General features: G+C 37.1%; 1 long non-coding RNA gene across 1 annotated transcript in view; it reads right to left on the bottom strand.

Annotated features, from left to right (window-relative positions):
- Nucleotides 1–257: 257 nt before the first annotated feature.
- LOC123379844 overlaps nt 258–27571 on the bottom strand; it is a 48462-nt gene continuing 21148 nt past the window's right edge. Inside the window, exons 2-5 of the long non-coding RNA XR_006584758.1 lie at nt 14647–14772; nt 3789–3935; nt 2585–2680; nt 258–836 (exon numbers count right to left, since the gene is read on the bottom strand). This is a non-coding gene — a long non-coding RNA (uncharacterized LOC123379844). The remainder of the gene's footprint in view (nt 837–2584; nt 2681–3788; nt 3936–14646; nt 14773–27571) is intronic.

Below are 27571 nucleotides of genomic sequence, written 5' to 3'. Positions count from 1 at the left end.
CATCTGTAAAATGGGAGTACAAGTAGTTGCTCCCCAGAGATTTCTGAAGATTCAGTTAAAGAATGGGTGTGAGTGATCCTAATATAATGCTTTACAGAGTCACACTCACTGAATGTTTTCTTTATCCCTCCCTCCTTTTTTCTTTACCTGAATGAAAGATAATCCAGAATCCACCACATAGAGGAAGGCTTGACAGAGTTCCCTTTGCTACATTGGTGGCAATCTGCCTTTCTATGTTCACCAAAAGATCACACACCTTCACCTATTTACAAAGAGTATGTGCATTTATAAGGGGGGGCGGAGGTGGAGGGAAGCAGTGCATCAAAATCAAATTATCCAGTGTGATTACTTTTTCTCCCACTCTGAAAAAAATAGAGTTTTCATTTAGCCTGTTTTCACTCAGCCAGCATCTTGAGCATTGTTGCAAATTAACACAGTTGACAATAGGAAAGAAATGCACAGCCAAGGCTCTGAATACTCTCATTACATATCTCTCAACAATTAAGTGCATTAATTAAGCCCCTGTATCAGAGGGGATGTTGGTGAAGTGGCTCATATTCAGTCACATCTTTCCGTGCTTCCTGTTGGCACAAGGTTTTGGATAACTCTTCATCGCACGTCAAAGGGTTTGGGATAATTACCAACAACATGGTCCTGGATTATTCTGCATGAGTGACTGTCAAAATCCCAGATGTTTTTCTTTGACTTCTCTTTGCAGCAAGAAGGACTACAGTATAGTAGTGTACAGTTTAGTTTCAGAGATCAGAAAAACCTGGGCTCACATCTTGGCTGACCCATTTATCAGATCTCTGATATCTCCATGTCTGTTTCTTCATCTGTCATAAAAGAGCAATAGAAGTATCAACTCAGTGAGGTTGTTGTGATGATTAACTGATCTAATTAAGAGAAGACACCTAGCTCAGGGCTTGTTATGTAGTAAGTGCTCAATAAACCCTAGATCATAGAAGTAGCAGTAGTGAGAGTAGTAATAGCAGTATAGTTTTTACAATAGAGGCCTTGTGGTCTATCAATAGAGCAAGGGGCTGGTAAACAGAAAATTTGGGCTCTGATCCTGATTGACTCCTATTAGCTCTTTCGACCTCCTTATGTCAACTCTCCTTTGCTGTGCACAATTGTGCAAAATTGTTTTAAGAATTAACTGTGATAATAGATGCAAAGGGACTTCGTAAACTATAGAAATGTACACGATTAATGCCATTACAAAGCCATCTGTGAAAGTCATTGTTTTTTTCCAAGACTATCAAGAGCATAATTGCCAAAGCACCTAAAAAGTATAAGTTTCTGTGGAGAGGGGAAAGCTTTTAAGCCAACATGTGAAGGAAGAGCCCAAGGAAAGCTTTGCAGGTGGAGGGGAAGCATCTTCCAAGTCTATAAAACAGGAAAAAGCTTGGCAAACTGGAGAAAGGAGTGATATTTAGTGTGGCAGGGGCTTGGTTCAAGATGAATGGCTTAGGTCTGGGCAGGAGACACAAATCCAGTATATTTGTTCACTCACGCATTCATTTAGCACATATTTACTATCTACTTCGTGTCAGGTACTGCTCTTGACCAGATAGTGAAGATTGCCCAAGGTGACTGCCCTACTCATTCAAATAAGGAATTAGACAATTAAAAAATATATATATATTATATATTATATATATATTTATATATATTTATTTAGATATTTAAATATATTTCTCTATATTGTATATAATATATAATAATTATAATATTACATATAATATATATTATATAATAAATATATATTTTTAATTGTCTAATTATATATTATATCTAATACATAATTGTCTAATTATATATATATTATGTATATATATATATATATATACATAAAAACTTAAGATATATTAGCATATAATTAGTGTTAAACTGAGATCATCTAATGAATATGTCTCAGTCCATTCAGGCTGCTAGAAGAGAATACCATAGATTGAGTGGGTTATACACAACAGACATTTATTCCCCGCAGTTCTGGAGGCTGAGAAGATCAACATGCTGGCAGGTTCAGTGTCTGGCAAGAGCTTGCTACCTGTTCTGAGACAGTTGTCTTCTTCCTGTGTCCTCCTGTGGTGAAAGGGGTGAGGAAGATTTCCAGTTCTTTTTTTATAAAGGCATGAATTACCTCACAAATGTCCCCAATTCCAAATACCACCATACTGGGGATTAGATTTCAACATATAAATTTCAGGGTAGGGCACAAACATTCAGTCCAAAACAGGAAATGTGAATAGAAAAGAGAAGGGAACTAACTACATTTTGAGATCAAGCATAGGAAAAAAAGCCAACATAGGAGACAAAGAAGTGTTCTGAGGGCTAAGAAAATAATTAGAATGATGCCATAGATCTATTTAAAAAAAAAAGTCAAGGAATGAGTGATCATTCCTTGTACATGTACAACCACTCTGCCTAACTCCAGGGACTGGAACATCAGGAATAGATACTTTTTTGTTTTTCTGGGACACTGCATGGTTATTTCCACTTTCCTATTTCCATTAGCAGATTGACTTCCTCTGGTGACTCCTGGCTACCAACTTAGAACTTAGGTTTGCAAGGCCTTTACCTGTGTCTCCTGCCACCTCCATTCAGCTCCATTTCTATGTGAGATTTAGTTCCAGTGCTGCTATCAGACACAGCTTCTCACCGTCGTAGTTCAGAACTTCTGGGAGAGAGAATCCAATTGTTTGTCTCAGACCAGGTGTTGGCTTCTGCTCTATCCATCTGTGACCAACATAAGGCTAGTCTCATAAAGTACCTAGTGCTATCTAGCTAACTCCTCCCCCTTCTGCAGGGCTGTGGATAGGAAGAGCAAATAATTTTGAAGAATTGAGTATGACCTGGGCAGGTATCCCAATATGAGCTACTCTAACACATAGCTCATAGAGTGGAGTAGCTACTCTACTCTAATGTACTGTGTTACACGACATTCTCTCAAATTATTAGTGGATGCACAAATTATTAGTGGATTAGTTTCTACTAACCTGCTCATGATTGCTGTTGCCAGACAAATCACACTGAAACATGATGTTACATTCTCGGCACCATATCAAGGGATGACAGATGCAAATACCTACTCAAATACTGAAGGCAACACACATGAAGTAAAGTAGTGCAAAAGCAAGACAACAGAGAATGGTGGAGACTGTGGCAAAGGGATAAGCCATTCACTTCCAAATGATGACTGTTATGCAGGAGTGTGGGCTTGGTATGTGCCAGATGTTCTGCTATTTCAAAACATTTCAAGAAATGTAGATTATAATGCCAAAAAATGCCTTTAAAAAATATTGCCAAATAACAGCAACAAAAAAAGCAACCTGACCACAGCTATAAAGGGCAGACAAAATAAGTCTGCAGGTGGAATCCAGCCCATAGGCTATCTGTTTGACACCTTTGCTCTATCCAATTACGAAATTTTTCAAATGTTACTGTTATTATTATTGTTATATAAACTAAGACATTGTTCTGGGAATCATCCCAAATATTCTAAATGTGAAATCTACTTCATTTTATCTTCACCAGAACCCTAAGATAGACGTAGATATCCTTTTAACACTAGAGGGCAAAGAGGATTCGAAATGTGAGGTAACTTGTCCAAGGTCACCCATTTAGTTAACAAATTTGATTTATGATGAAGCAGGAATCTAAGCTATGCCTATTCCTCTCCAGAACCTATGCTTGTTACCAAATTAGTTAGGTGTCATTACATAACATTTATGATACCTTCCCTAAGACTTTAGGATTTTCTTAATCATAACGCTGAAGCTTACACAATCTTCAAGTTCTTTTCAGGTTCAAAGTGGTCATGTCAGTCATTGGACCCTCCATCTAATAAGCAGCTCTCAGTGCCAGCCCCATCATTTAAGGATCCCCTAGAATCCTCCTCATGGGGAAGTCTTCCAAGTAATTTCGAGCACCTGTGATTTCAAAAATGAAACATTTTAAGTATGACAATCACCACAAAATCCCTAGTTCCTTCATTTATTCTTTTCAAACGATGATTGGGGGGGGGGCGAGTGTCTATGAAAGAGGGGGTGGGGATTGTGGCATGAAATGGGAAGGAAGTGATTCATATACACGTGTATGTATGATTCAGACAGAAGCTGACAGATGCTTAGAAAATCCTTCAGCAAATGGACAAAATCATAGACTCCCAAGCACATTTGTTTAAAAAAGCTAAAGCTCTGCATATCAGAGACTCAAGAAAATACGTCAACAGGAAATGTAGTGGTAAAGTTCAGAAGACTTGTCCTCCCCAGAGCTGGCCAATCTGCCCTTTGTCCTGATTCTGTGATGCTGGCTCCAATTTTGCCTCTGATGTAGCCCATCAGTAATTAAATCACTGTCCTGGCTCTCTGTTGCTAAAAAGGACTGGGTTTTAAAATAGAACTGTTCTGGGCAGTCTTGTGGGTCTGAGCTTTTCATCCATTTCCGATAAGCTTTCTGCCACCTACTGCTCCCTCTCTTATAGTTTATTAAATGGGGAGTTCCATTCTTTGGAGCTCCTTGGTACAACTCACAGCACTGAGTCATGTAGGGGAGCTAAAACACATTCCTACATTCCTAGGATGTTTGGACCAAGAAGGAATGAGTTCAACCTTTTCACTGGACAAATGTGTAAACTGAGGCCCAGTTAAATATATGATGGCCACATTTGCAACAGTGACAAAAAGAACCTACACCCAGTCTTCCTAATTTTTCCAACTGCCTCACCCATAAATAAAGAGGCAAAGACTCTTACTGCAACACGATCCTTCACAAATGCTCTGTTTTTCTTTAAGCCAACAAAAATTAATCATTAGACTATTTACTATGTGCTTGGATAAGAATGTTACAGTGATGCCATTATCTCATTCAGTCTTCTCAAAAAATGCTCATGTTTCCACTTTGCAGATGAACAATCTGAAGTCCAGGGTGGCTCAGTAACACATCTAAAGACAGAGCCAAGATTTGAACCTAGGTCTCTTAGATGCTCAGGCTGTCCTCTTATCCATACACCATGTCAAGGCTGACATTTTTTGTCTCTCTGCTTGTTCAGAGTGACATAGAGCCTTGCTATAAAAGTGTGGTTCCCCCGACCGGCAGAACCAGCATCTCTTGGGAGACTGTTAGAAATACAAAACCTCAAGACCCCACATCAGGCTACTGAACCAGACTCTACATTTTCATAAGATGGCCAGCAAAGGCACAGTCAACACAATGACATTTCAGAAGCTTTGGCCTAGGGGCTTTTGTAGTTAGAAACGTTTTTCAAGAGCATTTGGTTCAATACTCTGATTTCCTGGAAAATACACTGAGGCTTTTATAAAGAGGGACTAACTGGGCCCACCTTCTAGATCCTTGAATAGTCGATTCAATGCATTTTCTATGGATAATAATACTGAGTGAGGGATGAAGATTGGAGTGTTTTCCCTGCATACCCTCTCCACCTTGCCACCTTCACCCCTACCTCAGATACTAGGTAAGGGACAGAGTGCTATAGTTCATCATCTCAGAAACTGTTCTTCCAAAAGAGACCAATGGAACTGTATGTAGTTCAGGGTCATTGTCATATTCCATTTCTCAGGTTCTTTTTAAATTCAGGCCCAGCTAAGAAGATTTTAAAAAACCTATATTCAGAACGTTGATATTTTTCCTCTTGTTAAATTGAGCTGTGGGAGGTATCATATGCTGAACTAGTACATTTCAAAAGACAAAAACCCTAATGTTTTAAGGAGTGGTTTTCCCCATTAACATGTTGCTAAGCAACATTTTTACAATATCAGCAGCTCTATAACTACAAGCTGAATGAATGTCTGGAAACGGAGAAAGAATCAGAGGAGCAAAGGAAGAGAATTTATCGCCTCTGTTACTGAACATGTTAATTCCTTTGTTACTAGAGTTTCAGTGATCTCAAATATGTTAAAGCAGATATAATGGACACTTTCTCCCAGTTTAGTTAACAATAATCATGTGATATTCATGAGAATTATACCTTAATTTTAATAATATATTTCTTTTAATTTTTATATTGAGAAAACCTGAAATACATGCAAAAATAGAATAGTATAATGAAATTCCATATATCCATGAACCAGCTTCAACAATTTTCAACTTATGGCCAATCTTGTTTTATTTATTTCTCCTCTTACTTCCCGCTTATTTGAAGCAAATCTGACACATCAGACCATTTCATCTGTAAATATTTCTGTATTTGTCTTGGAAAGGCAAGGTCTCTCTCTCTCTCTGTCTCTGTCTCTCTCCCTCTTTTAAGCAAAATCACAATATCATTGTCACATCTCAATCAGATGTTAAAATAATCATTATTTAATGTTAACAAATATCCAATGTTCCTATTTTGATTTCACGGTGTTTTTCTTTTTACCATTTCAGTGAGGACACCAGCAAGGTCCATATGTTGACTGGTTAATATGTGCCTTAATGTGCCTTAAATTCATTTTAATCTATAAGCTCCTCTCCATCTTTTTTCTTTTCCTTTAATTTAATAAAGAAACCAGATTGTTTGCCCTGTAGAGACTCCTGAAGTCTGTACCTTGCTGCTTGTATCTTTGAGCTTCTGGCAAATTGTTTGGATCTAAAGGCTTGTTCAGACTGAGGATCGATTTTTTTTTTTTTTTGGCAAGACTAATTCATAAGTGATATTATATCACTGTATCAGAAAGCATGTAAGGTCTGGTTGCCTTTTTGTGATATTAGCAGACTTTTATGATATATAACGTGATCCTTTAATTCATTACAGATTGCAAAATAATGGTCTTCATTTATTAGCTGTAATATTTCTACATAGAGAAGTTTGCCATCACCATCCATTTGTATACCAAGTGATGTGGTTCATATAGAAAAGGCAGGAGAAATGCCTCATTCTTACGGGCTCTTTACCAGTTGTCAAAATAATGGGTTGATTCACTAGCACCTGCCAGTGGTGACCAGATAGGATTTATTTGTTTTGCTATCATCACAGATAAGATATTGTTCGGTTATTTGCAGCTATTATCTTTGTTTGTGTTTAAATGTCCTATATTTGGCCAGTAAGAACTTCTTCAAGTTGGCTAGAGTCCTTTATTAGTGTTACCATGTGGGGAGAGACAAAACAAAACAAAACAAAACAAAAACCTGGGCATGATGTTTTCTTTGGATGACTTAACAATATTTTTCTATTTCTTCTATGGATGTCTGATCTTTGCAGATGTTCAGTCTTTACCATGGTCAATTTTGATAAGCTATATTCTTCTTTAAAATTACCCATTTCACTTAGGTTTTCAAACTTAATTGCATAGAGTGGTGCAAAATCATCTATGATGACTTTAAAGTTCCTGTGTTTTGAAGATTATGTTTTCTTTGTCATTTCTAATTTTATATACATGTATGTTTTCTTTGTTCCCTACTTAAGTAAGCTGGTAGTTTGTCTATATTTATTTTTTTCTTTTTAAAAAACAGCTTTGGACTTACTAATCCCACTCATGCTCAGTTTTCTAACTGAATTTCTTCTGTTTTCTTTTGCTTTGCTTTTTCTTTTCTATCTTTTGAATTTAGTCTTTAACTTATATACTTTCAGAACTTAATTTTTAATGTTAATGTTAAATGTCAAATTTTCTCTGATTTTAGCTGTGTACCACAGATTCTGATTTTGCACATGTGTGGTCAGTACTGTGAATTTTCAAGAAATTCTGTGATCCAAGAATTTTTTTAGTAAGGGGGCTTTTTTTTTTTTTTTTTTTTTTTTTTTTAATTTCTAGGTAAAGGGACTTCATGGTTTTGCTTTTTTTTTTTAATTTTTTTTTCAACGTTTATTTATTTTTGGGACAGAGAGAGACAGAGCGTGAACGGGGGAGGGGCAGAGAGAGAGGGAGACACAGAATCGGAAACAGGCTCCAGGCTCCGAGCCATCAGTCCAGAGCCTGACGCAGGGCTCGAACTCACGGACCGCGAGATCGTGACCTGGCTGAAGTCGGACACGTAACCGACTGCGCCACCCAGGCGCCCCAGGTTTTGCTTTTTTATAGTTTGTTTAGTGCATGGGAGCTAGAGGATGTTCTTCATGTTATTTCTATTCCTTGGAATTTATTAAGCTTCTCTTTGTGGCCTGTAAAATGATCAATTTTTGTGAACATTACATGTGCTCTTGAAAAGAAGATATATTCTCTAGTATGTGAGTTCATAGTTCAGTATCTTAAGATCTATTCTATTGACTATGTTCTTTAAATCTTTTAAGTTCCTACCCACTTTCAGATTGTGTCATTTGTCTTAGACTGAGAAATATGTTAAAAATCTTTTATAATTAGTGTGTCTATGTCAATTTCTCTTTGCATCTTTTTTTGTTTCTGCTTAATGAAAATATTGCTGTGTTACTAAGTATATAAATACTAATAACTGGCACACCTTCATTATGAATCATAGCCTCTAGCATTATAAGGTTTCCTACTTTTTCTATGATGCCTTTTCTTTATATTTTGCTCTGCCGGGATAACAATATCATGATCTTCTCTTTCTTTTTTTATTTGCATTTGCTGAGTTCAAATTTTTCCCTGAGTCCCTTTATTTTAGATATGTATGTTGCATGTAGCCACATTTCCCTTTGCTAATCTGTCATAAAATTGTTTTTTGTTTTGTTTTGGTTCGTTTGTTTGTTTGTTGCCTTAATAAGTTGGTAAGTCCAGTTACATTTATTTATGTGATTGATAGGTTTGGCTGAAATAAGTATTTTACCTGCATAGATTTTTTTTTTAATCTGATCTATTTTGCTTTCTTTGTATATATATTTTTGTTTCATGAAAACGTGCATTCTTATTTTGTTGACTACTTACGGGCTTTTGCTGCTGTACCTTTATGTAATACCCCTAGGCCTTTTTTATTCCTTTTAGTTATTTTCTATTAGTTCTCAACAATGAGCAATATTGAGTTAGCTAGTAACTTCTTTCTCTCCCTTCACTTTTGTCTAGCATCTAATGAGAAGTACCATTCTTTTACTTCTAATTAATAACATATTTTTCATACACTCACAACATTCTCTCCCCATTTGTGGAGTTATAATGTATTTACAATGTCAAAGTATACTATACTCTCTCCCTTATAACCATCATTTATTATTAGTTCCATAAAAATACATATTTAATGCTCACCATAAGACTTTATACAAATGCCTTTCTAGGCATTTTGGTTATGTAAAATTTATTTGCTATTACGTTTCAAAGCAAAGCTCCATGGAAACAATGTGTCCTGAGTTTATTAAGGCCAAAACAGAATGTTTGTGACCTCTATACTTGAAAGTGAGTTTGGCTGTATATGAAGTCTATGCCTTAACTTTTCAGTCTCTGAGAATCTTGAAAATGTTATTCCATTGTCTTTTAACATAAAGTTTTTCTATTGGAAAATCTGAAACAAATTTGAGTTTCTTTCATGAGTGGACATGTATCCAAAGGATTGCCTTTTCATTTCTTTTTTTTTTTCCTTTTCTTTTTTTTTGGGGGGGGGGTCAAGTTCAGTAGATGTAGACGACTAGAAAACAAGATGAGCTAGAAGAAGACTAAGATATCTTGTTAGTCACAGTGTTGATTTCCCAAGTTCACAGTGTGTCTTTTTAATATGTAGTCTCAAATTTTGCTTTTATTTCAAGAAAATGTCCTATGTAGTTTTTTAGTTTTTGTTCTGTTTCATTGCTTCAGAGATCTTTTTAAAATTTCTTTTAATGTTTATTTTTGAGAGAGAGAGAAAGAGAGAGAGACAAAGCACAAGTGGGGGAGGGGAAGAGAGAGGGAGAAAGAGAGTCAGAAGCAGGCTCCAGGCTCCAGGCTGTCAGCACAGAACCCGACAAGGGACTTGAACTCACCAACCATGAGGTTATGACCTGAGCTGAAATCAAGACGTGGACACTTAACTGACTAGCCAACCAGGTGCTCCTCATAGATCTTATATTGTTCCCATGTTAGATATTCTTTGCTTATCTCCTATATATCCCATTTTCTTTCAAGTTTTTTTTTCTTTAATCCTTTTCAAAATTTTCATAATTTTCTTCAACTTTCAATTTCCATTAAGCTATCTCTGCTCTATTTATTTGTTCTTATATGCCTTCTAGTTTAGTCTTCATTTCTGAAATAATTTTTTTACTTATAAGTCTTTCCTATATTGTATCACATTTCTGATTTTTTAAATTTTTATTCTGATTTATGTAGTTTTTTTATTAACTTGTTTTATTATTTATTGTTTTACATTTGCATCCGAATTAGTTAGCATATAGTGCAACAATGATTTCAGGAGTAGATTCCTTAGTGCCCCTTACCCATTTAGCCCATCTGTCCTCCCACGTCCACTCTAGTAACCCTCTGTTTGTTCTCCATATTTATGAGTCTCTTCTGTTTTGTCCCCCTCCATGATTTGTGTAGTTTTTATAATTATTGTGTCACTTTATTTCTTTTAGCTGAGTGTAGAGATGTTTTTCTTCTCCTTTGTCTCCTTTACCCTCAAAATTTTGTATGGGATTTGAACACAATTATTTTCCTATTGTTGACTTCCACGTAAGATTAGTTTTTGCAGCTTTATTGATCTAGAGCTGATGTTTTTTCAGCACACAGGTGCACCTGCACCCACAAATGAGCATACACATCCATATAACCTTCTATTTTCCAAATATCCCTCCTCTATGGTTCTTCCCCAATTTTATCTGAACCTTCTTTTTCTTGTGTTCCCATTAAACCTATTCTAATCCATTTGCATTCCACCCCTAGTAATTTTCCTCAGTCCCAGAAGGGAGCTTCAGTTGGGCAGTTTTGAGAATTATGGGGGCTCATTAGGTTTTGGTGCCCTTTGACCTTACCCTCAGGCCCTTGTGCTCATTCTTGAACTGGAATGTGCAAAGAATACTTTCATGTCTTCTGTTCTTCTTAAATTAATCTACCATGCTTTCCAGTGATTTCCTACTTGTGGTTTTAGAATTCTCCTGTTCCCAGTTACATCCAACACTCCATTACTTCCTTCTGAACAGAAACTAATATGACACACACAGGATTGGTAGCTCTTGGTGGTTTGTCTCCAGTCTTCCACATTTTGTGTTTATTGTGCATATTATTGATGAATGTTCAGTGTTTCTATAGACTTGTTTGGTGATATTCTTAAAAGCACATGGTCATTATAATTTTCATCATGAAAATTTAAAATTGTCTAACAGGGGCGCCTGGGTGGTTCAGTTGGTTAAGCGTCCGACTTCAGCTCAGGTCACGATCTCGCAGTCCATGAGTTCGAGCCCCGCGTCAGGCTCTGGGCTGATGGCTCAGAGCCTGGAGCCTGCTTCCGATTCTGTGTCTTCCTCTCTCTCTGCCCCTCCCCCGTTCATGCTCTGTCTCTCTCTGTCTCAAAAATAAATAAACGTTAAAAAAAAATTTTTTTAATAAAATTGTCTAACAATACAATGTCTGATCATTTTTTCTACGTTGGCAATAGATCCTGATATGGAATCGAAAGGTTGTAGGGATCTTAAGAATCATGTTGTTCCTCTACATTTTATCTTCCTGTAAGTGCTTTCATACCTAATGACTTGTCAGCCTCTGGGAAACTCATTCTATTGACAATAGTCTATATTGATTAAAAGAAACTTTTTAGGTTGAAATTAAATTTGGGTCATTATTTCACACTCTAGGATAACTGTAGGAATGTTTTTCTGTCTGGTTCACTTGAGGAAAGCATATTAAGAATAACAAAACAACAATTAAGAGTGTAATATAAATGAAAGAATCTAATTCTCATGTGCATTAATTAGTGTTATAATTTTCTGGCAATATCTGTATCTTAACTCGGGTGAGATTCATCTTAAATACAGAATAAGATAGCCAAAAACTACCGAGCATTTGCAATTTGTTATTCACTGTCCTAAGCATCTTATGTTTTAACTAATTTGGCTCATAAAATATTTTTTAAGACAGTCCATTATTATTCCCATTTTACTCGTATGGAAACTGAAGTGCAGAGAATGTAAATAACTTGCCCAAGATCACACATAGTAGAGACAATTCAAGTAATCTGAACTCAAGTAATCTTATTCCACAACTCACTATCTCTATTATTATGTAAATATTTTTGCTGGGAGTGTATTTTTATAGAGAGGATCAGAGTCTTCTGCTTATACCAATACGTTAGTTATAAACAAACCCTGCTTCTCAGTCACCCATGTTTTGTTATAATTATAAATATTATTCTATTAGTTCCCATAAGTCAAGGATCAGAGAGAACCGTTTATGGATATACAATATTATTGTCCTCTAACAGTCATTGTGTTTACTTCAAAAAGCATTGTTTCTACAAAGTAGAGAGGATGCTTATCCTTCAGAAGTTGTTGTTCATTACTCTATAATGTCTTTAGCAACTAATCCTTTTTTGCTGCTATGAAAGCTACTAACAGTTATTGTTTAAAAACTTACTATTTTTCTGAAAGCATTAAGTTCTTTAGATCAATTATGCCATTTAATCTTTATAATAACACATTGAGGCAAGTAGTATTATTACCCTAATTTTCCCAAGAGGAAACTGAATTCATACAAGTTTTTAAAAGTGCCCCATATCAGAGTGTCCGGTGGCTCAGTCAGTTAAGTATCCAACTGACTCCTGATTTCAGCTCAGGTCATGATTTCATGGCTCATGAGTTCAAGCCCTGCATGGAGCTCTGCACTGACAGTGTGGAGCCTGCTTATGATTCTCTCTCCCTCTCTCTCCACCCCTCCCCTGCTCTCTCTTCTCTCTCTCAAAATAAACAAATAACAAAAACGTAAAAATTGTCCCATATCATGTTCCTAATAAATCAGTTTGAACCTCAGCCTGTTGGGTTCCAGATTCATATCTCTTAACACTTACCTTAAACTGACCTATGTTGTATTAAGTGGTGGTGTGTTTGTGATGGCACAGTATTGGCCTTATTTTCAAATGAAAATACTGTCCCATACAACTGATGCCTTCACTCAAAGTCACAGAGCACCAAGAGGAAGTAGATGCATTTTGATGTTTAGAGATTTACTGCAACTTTGCCTTCCAGAGTACAACAGCTCAGTAAATATTTATTTAAAAAACATGAAAACATTTTTTTAGGTTAAGAAAAAATACCCTTCAAACAGGATATCAAAGAGATGTATACACTCTCATATTTCTTGTAGCATTATTCACAGTAGCCAAGATACAGAAACAACTTAAGTATACACCAATGGACAAATGGATAAAGATTTTGTGTACACACACGCACACACACACACTGGAATATTATTCAGCCATGAGAAAGAAGGGCATTCTGACATTTACAAGAAAATGGATGGATCCTGAGTACATTATGCTAAGTGAGAGAAGTCAGAGAAAGGCATGGACTGTATGATATCACTTATATGTGGAATCTAAAAAAGAAAAAAACAAATTCATAAAAGCAATAAAATGGTGGTTATCAGGAAATAGAGAGTGTGTGTGGCAGGGGGATAATACAGTTCTTATTTAAGGTATAAACTTGCAACAAGTAATAAATTTGTTCTAGAGATATAATGCATGTATAGCCAATATGGACAACAAAATTGTATTAAAATCATCAAACTTGCTAAGAGACTAGAACTTTAAGTGTTCCAGCCACTAAACAGAAAAATAAATAAATATTTAACAGGACCGAGGTGCTAATTATTACTATAATAGCTGTTATAATATATAAATGTATCAAATTGACATGCTGTACACCTTAAATTTCTAAAATATTATATGCCAAATATATTTTTATTGAAAAATAAAACGAGGGGCGCCTGGTGGCTCAGTCGGTTTAGTGTCCGACTTCAGCTCAGGTCACGATCTCACGGTCCGTGAGTTCGAGCCCCGCGTGGGACTCTGGGCTGATGGCCCAGAGCCTGGAGCCTGCTTCCGATTCTGTGTCTCCCTCTCTCTCTGCTCCTCCCCCGTTCATGCTCTGTCTCTGTCTCAAAAATAAATAAACGTTAAAAAAATTTTTTTTTAAATAAAAAAAAAGAAGAAGAAAAAGAAAACGAGAAAAAATAGTCTTCTCGATCATAGGATTTTATCACTTTTTGACTCTTCTCCCTTTATATCCAATGTCAGTGCATTTATCCAACTTAGCCAAAGGGCAGAGACTTTAAAAGCAGAAGGTTTCAAAATCAAATGCTTATAAAGGCCGCCAGGAGAACACAAAATGAGTGCCAACAGGCTGAGTGAATACTTCAACCAACACTCTGGAAAAGGGGAAGCTACCATTTGGCTCTAGCCTATTGTTGCAGAATGAAACTTTGAACACATGTAAATGGAACTTAGACATGAGCCTTGGTCTTATCAAAGCTTGCAATTTCTCATGAGAAACTAGAAATCTGGCTTTGATTATTAAATCATCAGACTTTTAGATGATTGACAACAAAATTAAAAAAAAAAAAACATTCCAATTCTGTGTTGGCTAACAAAGAGCTCTGCAATCTCATGTGTTGCTGGTTCTTGGCATATCCCTGAAGGAAATATCTATGAATGCCTTTAGAGTCAGCAGAAGAGAGAAAGCAGGGTGAGAAGACAGCGGTATAAACAGAAGTTCTCATTCTTTTAATGTACTTCTATGTACCAGGCCTTGTTCTGGCTGGTTAGGATGTAACAGGGAATAAACCAGGTAACATTCCTTACCTTGGCGAAGCGCAGAGCCTAGGATGGCGAGCAGGCATATAAACAGAAATTACGACACAGTGAGGCCAGTCTTCGGAAGAGCAAGTTCTGGGTGTCGTGGAAACTCAAGGGGCAGAGAACTCAGACCTGGAGAGAGTAGCATCCCAGCTGAGACTTAAAAGACTAAGTAAAATTACTCATATTAAGTACATGCAGGGCATGCGGCTCCTTTCATCACATTCTGTGTGTAATTTGATGATGGTGGGGGTGGACAGGATGGGGACACACCTTTTACAAATAACAAAACTTCGGTTCCTTGCTCAGGATTACATAGCTAGTAAGTGGCCAAGCCAGGATTCAGATTAGATGCAAGGGCATCTAACTCCAAAATCCAAGCACTTTCATAATGATAATAGGGTTTATCTTTACTGAGCACTTATCAGGTGCCAGACACTGTTTTAAGTGTTCTACATGGGTTGATTCCTCATTTATTTCTCATGACAATCTTATCAGATACTGTTATCATTTCTATTTTCTGGAAGAGACCACTCCAGATAAGACTTAGAAAGGGTCAGCACTTTTCTCATAGCATTGGAGCAAGGGAGGACTGCTCTTAACCATGGGGCAGGCAGACGGTGTGCAGGTCAAGGGTGGTGAGTGTTCAGGTAGGAGCCTCATATATGCAGATATGGAGGTAAGAAAGAATATGACCCATAGGAGAGACTTTTTAAAATTTAGCATGCCCAGACCTCACAAAAGAAAGTTACGAAACAATTTGATATTCACCTTGGGTACAAAATGATAGTTTATAAGGCTTGATACGCTTTTTTGTTTCTAGTAAGGGCTTGGAGAGCTTCACTGTTGGATAGAAACAGCTGAGCGGACACCAGCTCCAGCTTAATTCCATCTGCTGATGTGCCTCGGAAAATTATCTTTCTGTCCCTGATGGGCAGGATTGTGGAGTACCAAAATACTTGTAAATTAGAGTCTGGTTCTTAAGAGTTCAGGTTAGCAAAGGCATGATTCCTAACAAAGAGGCTCTTGAATTTTGGCTAATTCCATTTGTCTAGTGCTTCCTATCACCCCACCTCCTTCTCCAGAGAACATTTAGTCTCCCAAATTTGAAAGCACCATTGTAGAAGGCAGGGTTTCATCCAGGAAATTTTGAAACATAATGCTCCAGCTCCAATTGACAACACCAGGAGCTTGACAGCATGTGGTCCATTTGGGGATTTTTTTTCTTCTTTATGCAGCATTTTAAAAATGTAAGAGAGAACAAGCCCAGTGGAGAGGGAGGGGGAAGAAGAAAGCCTATTTCTCCTTGCATAATAAAGGCAAGACTCAAGAAGACTTGTTTAAAAGGATAAAGCAGACTTTCCCCATTATGTACAGTTTTCATTTTTTTAAGAGCTACATGTGATCTTTCCATAAAGATAAGAAAACAGACAGGTGGTTGTCAACCAGGGGTCAGATAACCAGGCATCTAGTCCTACCTGTGCCTCTGACCTGCTTGATAATGTTTAGAAAGTCAGTTCACCTCTAACGGCCCCAGATTTCTTATTTTGTATTCTATTCAGCTGTGCCTTTGGGGGGGAGCTGAATTTATATCTGATTCTTTGTTGTTGCCCTCCACCCCAGTGTGTACATCGCTGAACCAGTATCTCTAAGGTCAACAACCTCAAATATTCAGTGATTCCACAATATTAGCAAAGAAGAAATAGTCTAAGGCTGTTTGCAGGAAAAAAAAATTTAGATCACAAGGGAAAAAATTTCTATAAAACATTGAATTTCTGGCCATAGTACACACTGAACATTCAATTAATTAACTTCTTATCTAGCTGCTTGGCGTGGAGCCTTTATTTATAAACCAATTTCTCCTGGAGGTAGAGTGAATCGAAGGCTCAATTTTAATCATGAAAAACTTGAGTATTCCTAGTTATAAATTCTCAACTGAGTTTCAGGAAGGCAGTATGTCTTCCTAAGTAATAGGGAGCCGAGTTGAAGAAACGGGAGGTGACAGAGCTGGGTAGGGTCTGCGTAACCCATGTTGATTGTCTCCAATTAAGCAACTTATCTTCCCAGCTGCTACTTTTTGCCTGAGGATACATGAATGGTGTGTCTCATTATCCAATTTCTATGAAGCCATGGGTGAAGTATGAACGCTCAAACTATGTGCCAGGCACTGTGAGAATCCCCTTACTTCAGTGAACTCATTTAACCTGCATAATAATCTTATCAAGAAGGTACTATTAGTTGTCACATTTTATAGGTAATGGTATCAAAAGTTTGAGAAGCTAAATAACTTTCTCCAGATGAATAATGAAGTGGTAAAGCCATTTATTCTCTTATTCAATAAATATTTAGTGAGTACTTTCTATGTGCTTAGACACCCTTTCTGGCACTTGGAATACACTGGTGAATAAAATTCACAATGATCCCTATCCTTGAATAGGGGAATAGATACACCACAATCAGCAAACATACCAAATAAGCAAATCAAATGGCATATTAGAAGGTGAGAAGTGCTGTTAAAAAAAAAAAAAAAGAAAAAAATAGATTAAAGATGGTCTAGCAGTGCTGAAAGAAGCCAAAGGGTAAATCAATTGCTGTCACTGTAGAATAACCCTGAGGGAACTAGGGGAAAATAAAACAAACAAACAAACAAACAAACAACAAAAACAGCGAAAGGTAGCCTCTTCAAACCCTCCTGCTCCCAGAATCTAAGCTCCCTTGAAAGTAAAGCACAAGGCCTTGGATACAAATAATTTATTTAGAAGATGACCTCAGGAAGCAGGCATGAGGAAGTAGGAAAAATGAGATGGGAAAGGAATTTTTTAAAAAAGCCAAAAATGGATGCATTGTAAAGGTTGTTGATTTTAGGCAATAGGTATTGGATTCTTTCTTTGAGAAATATTCAGAATTCCTCCTAGAATTTATTATATGAAGGCCAGGAGGCTTGAGTATTTACCCAATTCTATTGGTTGAGAGTTTCCTGCAGGGGTCGTTATTTCACCTGAATTTCTGTGCTGCACCTGTAGACAGGCCAAGTCCTCTGGCTTGGGAGAAAGCCCTGAGGGGTAAAAGCTGAAAGGCAATGACAAGCCCTCAAGGCAGAACACTGCCATTATGCATGGCACTGTACCCCACACTGCAGCTAAAATAAAAGGTGACGGGTCAAGGACAGATGAGGCAAGGTACCCGAAGGATCTGCTATCCCTACCTTCCATTCACTCTCAAGACATTATTTGGGAATATCTAAGCGAAGTCAATGGCAAGGAAGTCTACAGAATGTAGTTTACAGTGTCCCCTGACCAACATCAACAAGCAGAATTTCAGAGTAGATTTTGGGCTGAGAGCCATTAGGTAAATAACAAGCACAATATTCAAGTGGAGACGCTGAGTAGACCATTGGATATAAAGATCAAGAGGGAGTCTCAGTGGAGATATACATCAGAACATAGATGGTGTTTGAAGCCAAGATGGCATGATAGCAACAAAGAAGCTTGGAGAGATAGAAAGAGTGGACTGTATGTACAATGACCATCCCGTCATTAAGTGAGGAGGAACCAGCAAAGGATATTCAGGAGTGGTCAGGGAAGTGGAAGAAAAACAGAGAGAGTTGTGTCCTGGAGTAGGTGGGAAGTTGGATGTAACTAGGCTGTGTTTTGCCAAGCCATGGAAAGGGAGATAAGAAACAAGAAACTGATTATAACAACTGATAAGGGACAAAGAGGAGAATGAGGGCATCAAGGCAAAGAGAGTTAGGGAGAATTTTGTAGACTCATGGATTGAAGGACCTAGGAGGGTTAAAGGGTTATGGGGTCAGCATTAGAGGCAGTGAGATAGAAAGAGAAAAGGGATTGTCAGGGAGAAAGGTGTATGCAATGAAAATGATGGAGGGTGTGAAGTGATTGTTCATTAAATTGAACTTAGGAATTCCTCCAGAAATCAATTCATTACATTTTACTTTGGTTTGGATTTTCCTAATAATTGCCTCAGTTCTGATCTATGCCTACTCTGCACATTTAGACTCAATATAAATTAACAAAGCTACTAACACACCTTTATAAAGCAATATTAGATTGGAAGATACAGGACAGAAAACTCATTTATTTTGTTGTGCATCAAGATTGAGGGAATTTCACACTGATGTTTACCTATGTCCTTCTTATTGCCTCTAAGTGACCTTTAAAAAGTCCCAGGGGAATTCTGTGGTTCCCAGTTGATGTATGATTTTACAGTGGGTTCAAAATGTTTCCTTTAAAGAGGAAGCCAATTTCAAGGCTCCAAAAGAATGAACATACTGCTGCTTTTGATACTTCAGGGACGCATCGTTCTGTTGCAAACTGGTGTTAAGTTAAAGATGAAAAAGCAGATTTTGTTGTTTTCCTCCCAGCTTTCATTGCAACAGTCTCCTCTCTGGTTTCTCCTTTGGTAGCGTATTCCCTGTGGTAGCCCATCAATCTTGCAACGTCTTAAGGGGCAGTTTTACCATGTAATTTCCTTCTTCTGAAGCTTCCAATAGTTCCCAGTGATTTAAGGGTAAAATTCAAATGTCTTCGTTTGGTACTTAAGGCGATTCATGACTTAATTCTAGTCTTTTCTCTTTATATCATTACTCAAATTCTTTCCAAATTTCACCCAAACTAAGTATTTACCATTCTCAATGTATGACCGATATTCACCTAATTTGATGACTACTCATATTTTTTTCCATCTGCCAAGAAGGCTGTTTTCTCTGCCTCTTTAAATATCTAATTTCAATGCACCTTTTGAGAGTCAGTGAAAGTTTTACCTCCTCCCTATGCTTGTATGATCATCTCAGCTGGAAGATGATCATCTCATCATCTCTCCTCAGACGGCCCTTTGTTATTCACACCATATTGCTTCTGTGATATATGATTTAGGGATAAACTCCATTATTTATAGGTCACAGACTTTCTGTAAAATCAAGGCCACTTTACATGTACCCCAAACCTTGAGAAAGAGGGAAGAAATGGATTGGTACTGGCCAAAAGTCATGAGCAGGGGATGTGAGGAATCCAAGTCCCAGCAAGAAAGGATGGTAGGTCCATGATGATCCTGAACAGCTCAAAGGCTCACTAGGTAAAGATCTCTTTCCTAAGTATGGAAGCTATTTATTTAAGTCAACAATACCATGAAATAAATAGCATATTTTAGACAGAAAGGTAGCAGAGAAACAAATATGAAGATTAAACTATGAATAGGTGGAGGGTCGGGTGGGGTGCTAGGGATCCACAAAACCATCTTCAGTTTTAGCCTTCTAGTGAATCATCAGAGAAGGCTAACAAGAATTCAGATAAATTGTCACATTCACAATATCAGTGTATTATAGCAAAACAATACGGATTAAAATTAGTAAAGGTAAAAGGCACATAGGACAGAGTACAGGAGTAACCAGGTACAAGCTCCTAGCTATTTTATCCCAGTGGAGGCACACAGACAGACCACAATTAATTCTCCCAGCACAATATGTGAAAACATGCACAAAGCATTGCCAGCCAGAGAAGCTCACCTGAGCGTTGGTATCCAGAGTGGAAGTCATTCACACTGGCATGGGGCAGCTGTGTGAATGACCTTAGCTAACTCATCACCACCTCCTTAGAGGCCAAATATCATGACCCAGAGCCACAGGTGAATAAAAATAGACATTCATCATAAATTACATTGTTGGTGTAAACTCTATGGCATGACCGAAGTCCCCATGTATCTAAGGACTCTTATCAGGCAAGATAATCCAAGGGTTCAGAGTCTGTCTTTTAGGAACTAATCAAGGATTGCCCAGGAGCAGCCCAGGTCTGCCAAGTTAACCCTGTAATACACAGGTAAGATTTCATTTCCCTTGTCATAAAACAAAGATGTTGGATAAAGGCATTGGTTCCTAAGGTTTGTGGGCATAGGTGCAGGTAGGTTGGGAGTTTGTAGATCAGGATTCCCAATGCACTAGGTCTACAGTGAAATTGTGGCCATTGTAATTTTTAAGAATTCCTTCTCTTGATTCTGACATTTACTCTTTGGTCTAGGACCACTGGACATAGTGAGGTAGTTAGAAGTCCAACTTCTGGAATTAGATGACCTCATTTTGAATCTTATCTCTGCTACTTACTAGCTGTTTAACTTTAGGCAAGCCTCTCTGTCTCAGTTTCCTCATCTGTAAAATGAGGATAATAATAGTATATGTCATTTAAGATTTTTCTTTTTATTAAGGAGTAATACATATTTAGAGCAGTGCCTGGTCTAGAGTAAGAACTGTATAAAAATCTATTATTATTATTATTATTATCACCAAAAGATTTCCTACCCTAGTATTCTAGCATTCTGGAAATCATAAGTACAGCAGAAATGGACTCCAGAGATTCTTTCCCCTCATACAATTAATGTTTTCCATTTTGCTTTTTTCTGCCAATTATGCTCAGAATTGGAGAGCCGGATAACAAGAGGTGATGGCCAGAATCCTTATGGTTAAGCACTTGCTTAGCAACCATTGATCATGACTAGCACCTGAAAGCACTGCTCATCTTTTGCAATTGATGCCTCACTATAATTTAACATGTGGTAATACACTCTTATAAGATCACTGGTCTCATGAATTAAAAACCAGCTAATAGGGGCTCCTGGGTGGCTCAGTCGGTTAAGCGTCCGACTTTGGCTCAGGTCATGATCTCGCAGTCTGTGAGTTCAAGCCCTGCATTGGGCTCTGTGCTGACCGCTCAGAGCCTGGAGCCTGTTTCGGATTCTGTGTCTCCCTCTCTTTTCTGACCCTCCCCCATTCATGCTCTGTCTCTCTCTGTCTCAAAAATAAATAAACGTTAAAAAAACTTTAAAAAAATAAAAACCAGCTAATAGTTCTGGTTCAAAGAAATCTTCTCTTGACCAAAAACCAATTCAATATTTTAGATTTGAGTAGCTATTCAAATGCAAGGTAACCTATGGACAACGTATAGAAATGGGTTAGCATTAACTCACGAGTGGTAGAGCTGACATGTTGCCTGATAGACATTAGATGGATTGGTCCATACACACAAAAGAGGTCTCATTCTCACATAGCATCCCCATGACATTTTGGACTTCTTAAAGAAGTAATTTCCAAAACTTTTTTATTGACATTCATATCAATGAAAATTTTATTCATAAATGTACATGCTTATACTCTGGCATATGTATATTCATAAATTATATATGAGCATTTCTATTTTAATATATCATGTTCTGTAAAAATTTTTCAAAGTTTTAGGTGGTAAAATAAACATCATTAAAAGAGATTATAAAATAATTTAAAGTAAGATTGAATCATATATTATTTATTATTGGTATAAAATGTGATAGGATACTTCATTATTTCTTTAAAACAACTAGTTTAACCTTTTGTAGTAAACCAATTTCAAGCTTTGGTTACAAGGTTCAGGTCAAATTTCTATTTATGTCTATAGTTTAAGAGCTGAAAAAGATCCTCACAAAGACATGATTCTCCATAACTTTACTGACTGAGAGAACAGTTCAAATCATACCACCTGAATTTATTCTGGTTTATCTACACAGAGGCAGAGGCTATCTATAATCAGTGTTTTACTTTTTTAATGTTTATTTATTTTGAGAAAGAGAGCACATGTGCAGGTGTGAGTGTAGGAGGGACAGAGAGAGAAAGAGAAAGAAAGAATCCCAAACGTGAGCATGGAGCCTGATACAGGGCTGGATGCCACAACCGTGAGATCATGACCTGAGTGGAAATCAAGAGTCGGACACTCAACCGACTGAGTCACCCAGGTGCCCCATGTAATCAGTGTTTTTAGAATATCAGTTTATTTCCAGAAACAGTCTCTAATAATGAATATCAAAAATCCCTCTTGATATCTATCCCTCATGTCAAATACCTATGAGTAACAATTCACATGGTCCCTGTTGCTTTCAATCCCCAGTGAACACAAATCTAGGTTCTTCTTAAAACTTGGTTTTGACCACATCACTTTCCTTTACTGTATGGTAGACAAGTCTGGACAACATAATACCAGCCTAAGATTCTTTTCATTCTATAGTGGAGAAAAAAAGGGAATAAACTTCTAGAGGTGCATAGCACTTGGCAAAAGACAGCATATTCTCATATAAACAAGTACATATGCCAACCTGGAAAGCAGACGGGACTACCTGGCTGAAAACCCCTAAATTATCAATTTTCATGTTCTGGGTAGTGATTCTCAAAGTGTGCTCCTGGGACCAGCAGCATCAGCATCACCTGGAAACCTTGTAGAAGTGCAAATTCTCAGGCCTCACTCCAGACCTACTGAGTATCTGAGGTGTGACCAAGCCATCTGTCTTTCAACAAGCCCTCTAGGTGATGCTTATGCATATTAAAGTTTCAGAAATATTGGGTCAGAATGTCTTCATATTCTTTATGCTTATTTTTAAAATTCCTGCTATTTGTGATGGCTCCCCACTATCAATGGCTATTCTTTTAAGGTACCATTTATACATAGGTCAAAGCTCATAGCTAGAGATGGAAGACAATTGCATTTAAAGCTTCCCAGGTAGAGGCACCAGTGGCTCAGTTGGTTAAGTATCTGACTTTGAGTCAGGTCATGATCTGTTGGTTTTGAAGTTTGGGCCCACATCGGGCTCTGTGTTGACAGCTCAGAGCCTGGAGCCTGCTTTTGGTTCTGTGTCTCCCTTTCTCTCTGCCTCTCCCCCACTCACGCTCTATCTCTGTCTCTCAAAAAACAAACAAAATAAAATAAAATAAAATAAAATAAAATAAAATAAAATAAAATAAAATAAAGCTCACCAGGCAATTCTCAATATGAATGCAAGGTAAGAGAAGAAGGTCACGTTAAATTATCTGGGCAGAGCAAACATGAAAAGATGTATGGGAATGGTGAATATTCAGGCAAGGAATAACAAAAATTTAAGCATTATTTCAAGGTCCTCCATTTTGACTATTATCATGTCAAATAGGAAAGTTAAACACTAGAATGATATTGGCAAATTGGAGCATTCTTGAAAGTATCAGAACATATTTTTAAGACATTTTCTAAAGTATAGTCTTTGAGATAGTAATTCTGTGGAATGTATTATTGAGATTCAATAATCATGTAAGCTCAGGAAACACAGTTGAACAGATCTCATGACTATTTCATGGTAGGACTTCTTAAAGCCTTTCATACTGTTAATCTCCTACAGAAAGATTCTAGCATACAGTATTTCCCAAACTTTTCCCCTAAGAATTCCTTCATCTAGGTACACCTATCAGCGGCTTCAGGGATATTACAATTTCATGTGAAACGCTTTGGAAATGCTGCCTTGTGACTGTCAAGAATTTATTGTATAAGTAGCAGAGTAGACTTTTATTTTATTTTTATTTTTATTTTATTTTATTTTATTTTATTTTATTTTATTTTATTTTATTTTATTTTATTTTATTTTATTTATTTATTTTGGGGCTGTTCAGCTTCTACTTCTACTAACACTCTGATTTCCTTTTGAGTAGTTGTATCTCCCTCTTAAGGGAAGTCTCAGTAGACACGTAAACTAAGATGCCTATTTTACAAAATGGAGCTAACTAGATTCCAGGAAAGAAATAAGCCTTGAGGCCTAAGGCATCCATTGTGCACAATTATTTCTCCCCCATGCATGTAGAATGGTACTAGTTATGCACCATTCTTGAAAAAATTGAGAAAATGGTCACATAAATCATTTTCTCTGTTCTATGATTTCAAATGTAGTACCTTGCTTGAGATAGGCTGCCATGGTTAAGGACTTCTTTGGGATGGCTATTGCCAAATCCATACTCTTATCATCCAGGTTAAGTTTGGTGGTAGGCATATGCCCAAAATTCCCAAAATTCAAGGAATTGGTTCCTCTCTCCCAGGACTTTGAATCTTGAAAAACAGGCAGAATATGAATTGGTTTCTGCATATGGCCACTCCTTACCCTCTAGACTTCCCATTGGTCCTTTGTGTTGTCTAGGTTTTTTAAATAAGTGTGTTTGTGTTTGAAGTAACCAGATTAGGTTTCTCTTGCTTCTAATCCATGATATCACCCTAATACCAGTAGCTTTCTATATAACCAACAATTTGGGGGCTTTTTATAAAGGGCAAGACAGAAAAAGAAAGACCAAGGTACAATGGGTAGAACAATAAACTTTGAGACATGGTTGGAATTTGACACTACACTTAAATCCACCTTGATATGCTGAAGCTCCATTCTTGCCTCTCAACAAACAAAGTTCTTAGCCTCTTTGCCTGCTTTTCACTGGTGGAAAGAGGCAAATACAATTTATTACTAAATTCACAACTGAGTCCCTGGATGAAAGAACTGTATGAAGACATAGAATGCCATATGCTTCAGATGTAGAAGGCTTTAGGGAAGGGACAAAATCAATCTTCAACAAGTGGAAAAAGAAAAGAAAAATTAAAGTGAAAACATGTACAGAAGACAGATGGCAGTGTATTCATCATGTTGATTCTTTTAAGAGTGGCCACTTGATCTAGGAGAGAATGAGGAAGGCTTGCAGCAAAAGATGTGCAAAAGTACATAGAACATTTATTTGGATTTTTTAAGCAGACTACCTGCTCTTTTTATAAGTAATTATTTGTGCCTTAGCAATGAAAGGCAGTTATACTGTCAGCAGGGAAGGTCTCAATTATACCCCCATCTTGGTATTGAATATGAGGTTCTCCTTAGAAGCCAAAAAAGAAAAAAAAAAAGAAAAAATTAAAAAAATTACAAATGTTCCCAACCAGATGTTCACTTTGAAATCTAATGGAGATCTCCCAATTATCCTTCTTTCACTAATGAAACTATAGAGTGCTAGCATGTGGTTTCACAAGCAGGAGGTCATGCAGAAAGTACCAGAGTGCTAGAAACATTTCCACAATGAGCACAATATTGAAGCTGTGATGGGGAGGTTGACTGGGAACAGACGCCCTAGACTCATCTATGATTTCTTCGGATTTCATCACCACACCAGTTCAAGAGTTTCTACACTGCCCCAGATAAATTACAAATTATCCCCCCAAATCATATTTGACTTACTTTGGTATTTTCTACACCATGAGGGAAAAAAATGTATTGATCATGTTTTTTTAAAACCAGAGTATGTGCTTTCCTTTCAAGAGATAGTCTCTGAAGATGAATATGGAAAATTTTCCCTTGCAGATTCTGATTACACACATACAAAACAGCACCTCGTATTGCTGGGGGAGAAAAGAGCGATACATTTCAAATTAATGTTCTCAGAATAGGTTTTAAGATTCTAAAAGGTGGTTTTCTCAAGTTAAATAACAATTGATTTTAAAAAGCATATTAGCTGAGGAGTAACAACCAATTAATTTATCTAGATCTGCTATAGAATGCTTAACCTACAGTACTTTTCTGTTATCAATTATGTTTGGAAATAATATAAGTTTTAAAAATTGCATGTGGATTAGGAAATGACACAGATTTTAGATCTGACAGAGGAGATTCTTGTGACTTACTGAAAGAATATTTTGAAAGTTTATGAGCACCTCAACTTTTGGTAAAATGGGATCTTTACTCAAAACGTTAAAGATACTTCAGAAGTATGTTTGTTGTTTGTGTGCTTTTTGTTTTATTTTGTTTTGTTCTTTTCTTTTGGGGGGTGTGTGTCTGTGCATACGTGTGGTAGATGTGGAGGGGATAAAAGAGACACAACACCATAAATGAATACTCAACATGAAAGTAGCAAGAGTAAGATTCACTTATATTGACTTATAACAAGTTTGGACAAATGAACATACATTGATTCTTAAATCCATATTGTGTTGGTTAGACTTGGCCAAGGAAACAATGATATGAAAGCTAAGCATTACGAAGAAGAGCCTGGCAGATCAGGGTCCAGGAAAAACAGAGGGTGATATCTGATACTTAGAGAGCTATCATAGTAGTCCCAAGATCTGATAATAGAGGCAGGTATGGGACAGATGGCAGCTAACTTTGCAAGGAAGACTATAGTAGTAAGAGGCATTCACTCCAGAGGCAGGAGTTCCCAGACACTTCCAAAAGAATGTGTTCTTTGTAATGGCAACATTTTTGTTCACCTGACATGACAGTATTGTCTATATAGCATTTGTTAATAAAGAAAATATATCCACCTACTGCTGGGCTATATGCCCAGTGCATGGTGGAATGTCTTAAATATATATAGTAGGCACTTAATTAATGTGAATACAAATACTAATATAAATTCAATACATAAATGTGTATTCTTCTCAGCAATATGCACTGAGATTGGAAAACAGTAGTATGAACACATCTGGGACAATTATTTGACTTACAGACAATGATTCCTGTGCATATGGATTTAATTAATCCTTGAAAGTCTTCTACAGCTCATTTTGTACCTGCCTCTTAATGGTATCTACAGTTCATAAATTAGGAGCCATGATCTTAAAGGAGTGATCAATAGAACAGTCACGCTTACCATTTCCAGGTCTAGAACCTGACATACCTTTACCATTGCCTTTTTGGAAACTTCAATTCCTCAAGTAAGTTGCTTGATATGCTATAGGCCTCAGTTTCCCCATCTATAAAATAATAACAGTTATACCAACTATGGCTTTAAGAACACAATGACAATGTATGTAAAGTGCTTAGCACAGTAGCTGGCATAAGGTAAGGGCTCTTTAACATAGCTGTTATTTTAATTCTTTTTCCTCCTTGGAGAATGAGGCTTTTAGGAGAGAGTGACTGAGGGACAGATCTGGGTGGCCCTTTAGGGCTCATTCCCCGTCCATCCTTTTTGGGGAGTTTTGCAGAGTGAGCTCAGCACATCTGAGTTAGCTCCCGAGATTTCATCTTTCTAACAAGGACACTTCTCTAACCAGAAAGCTTCCATGATAACACAGTTGCAGTGATGTGCCAGTAAAGTAGTTTTCAAAAAAAACAAAACAGTCCCCACTTTGTATTATTTGTC

This window comes from Felis catus, chromosome A1 (genome assembly GCF_018350175.1).
Source record: "Felis catus isolate Fca126 chromosome A1, F.catus_Fca126_mat1.0, whole genome shotgun sequence".
Taxonomy (NCBI): Eukaryota; Metazoa; Chordata; class Mammalia; order Carnivora; family Felidae; genus Felis; species Felis catus.
The sequence above is the reverse complement of the archived record's forward strand: the minus strand, read 5'-3'. Positions and strand labels throughout refer to the sequence as shown.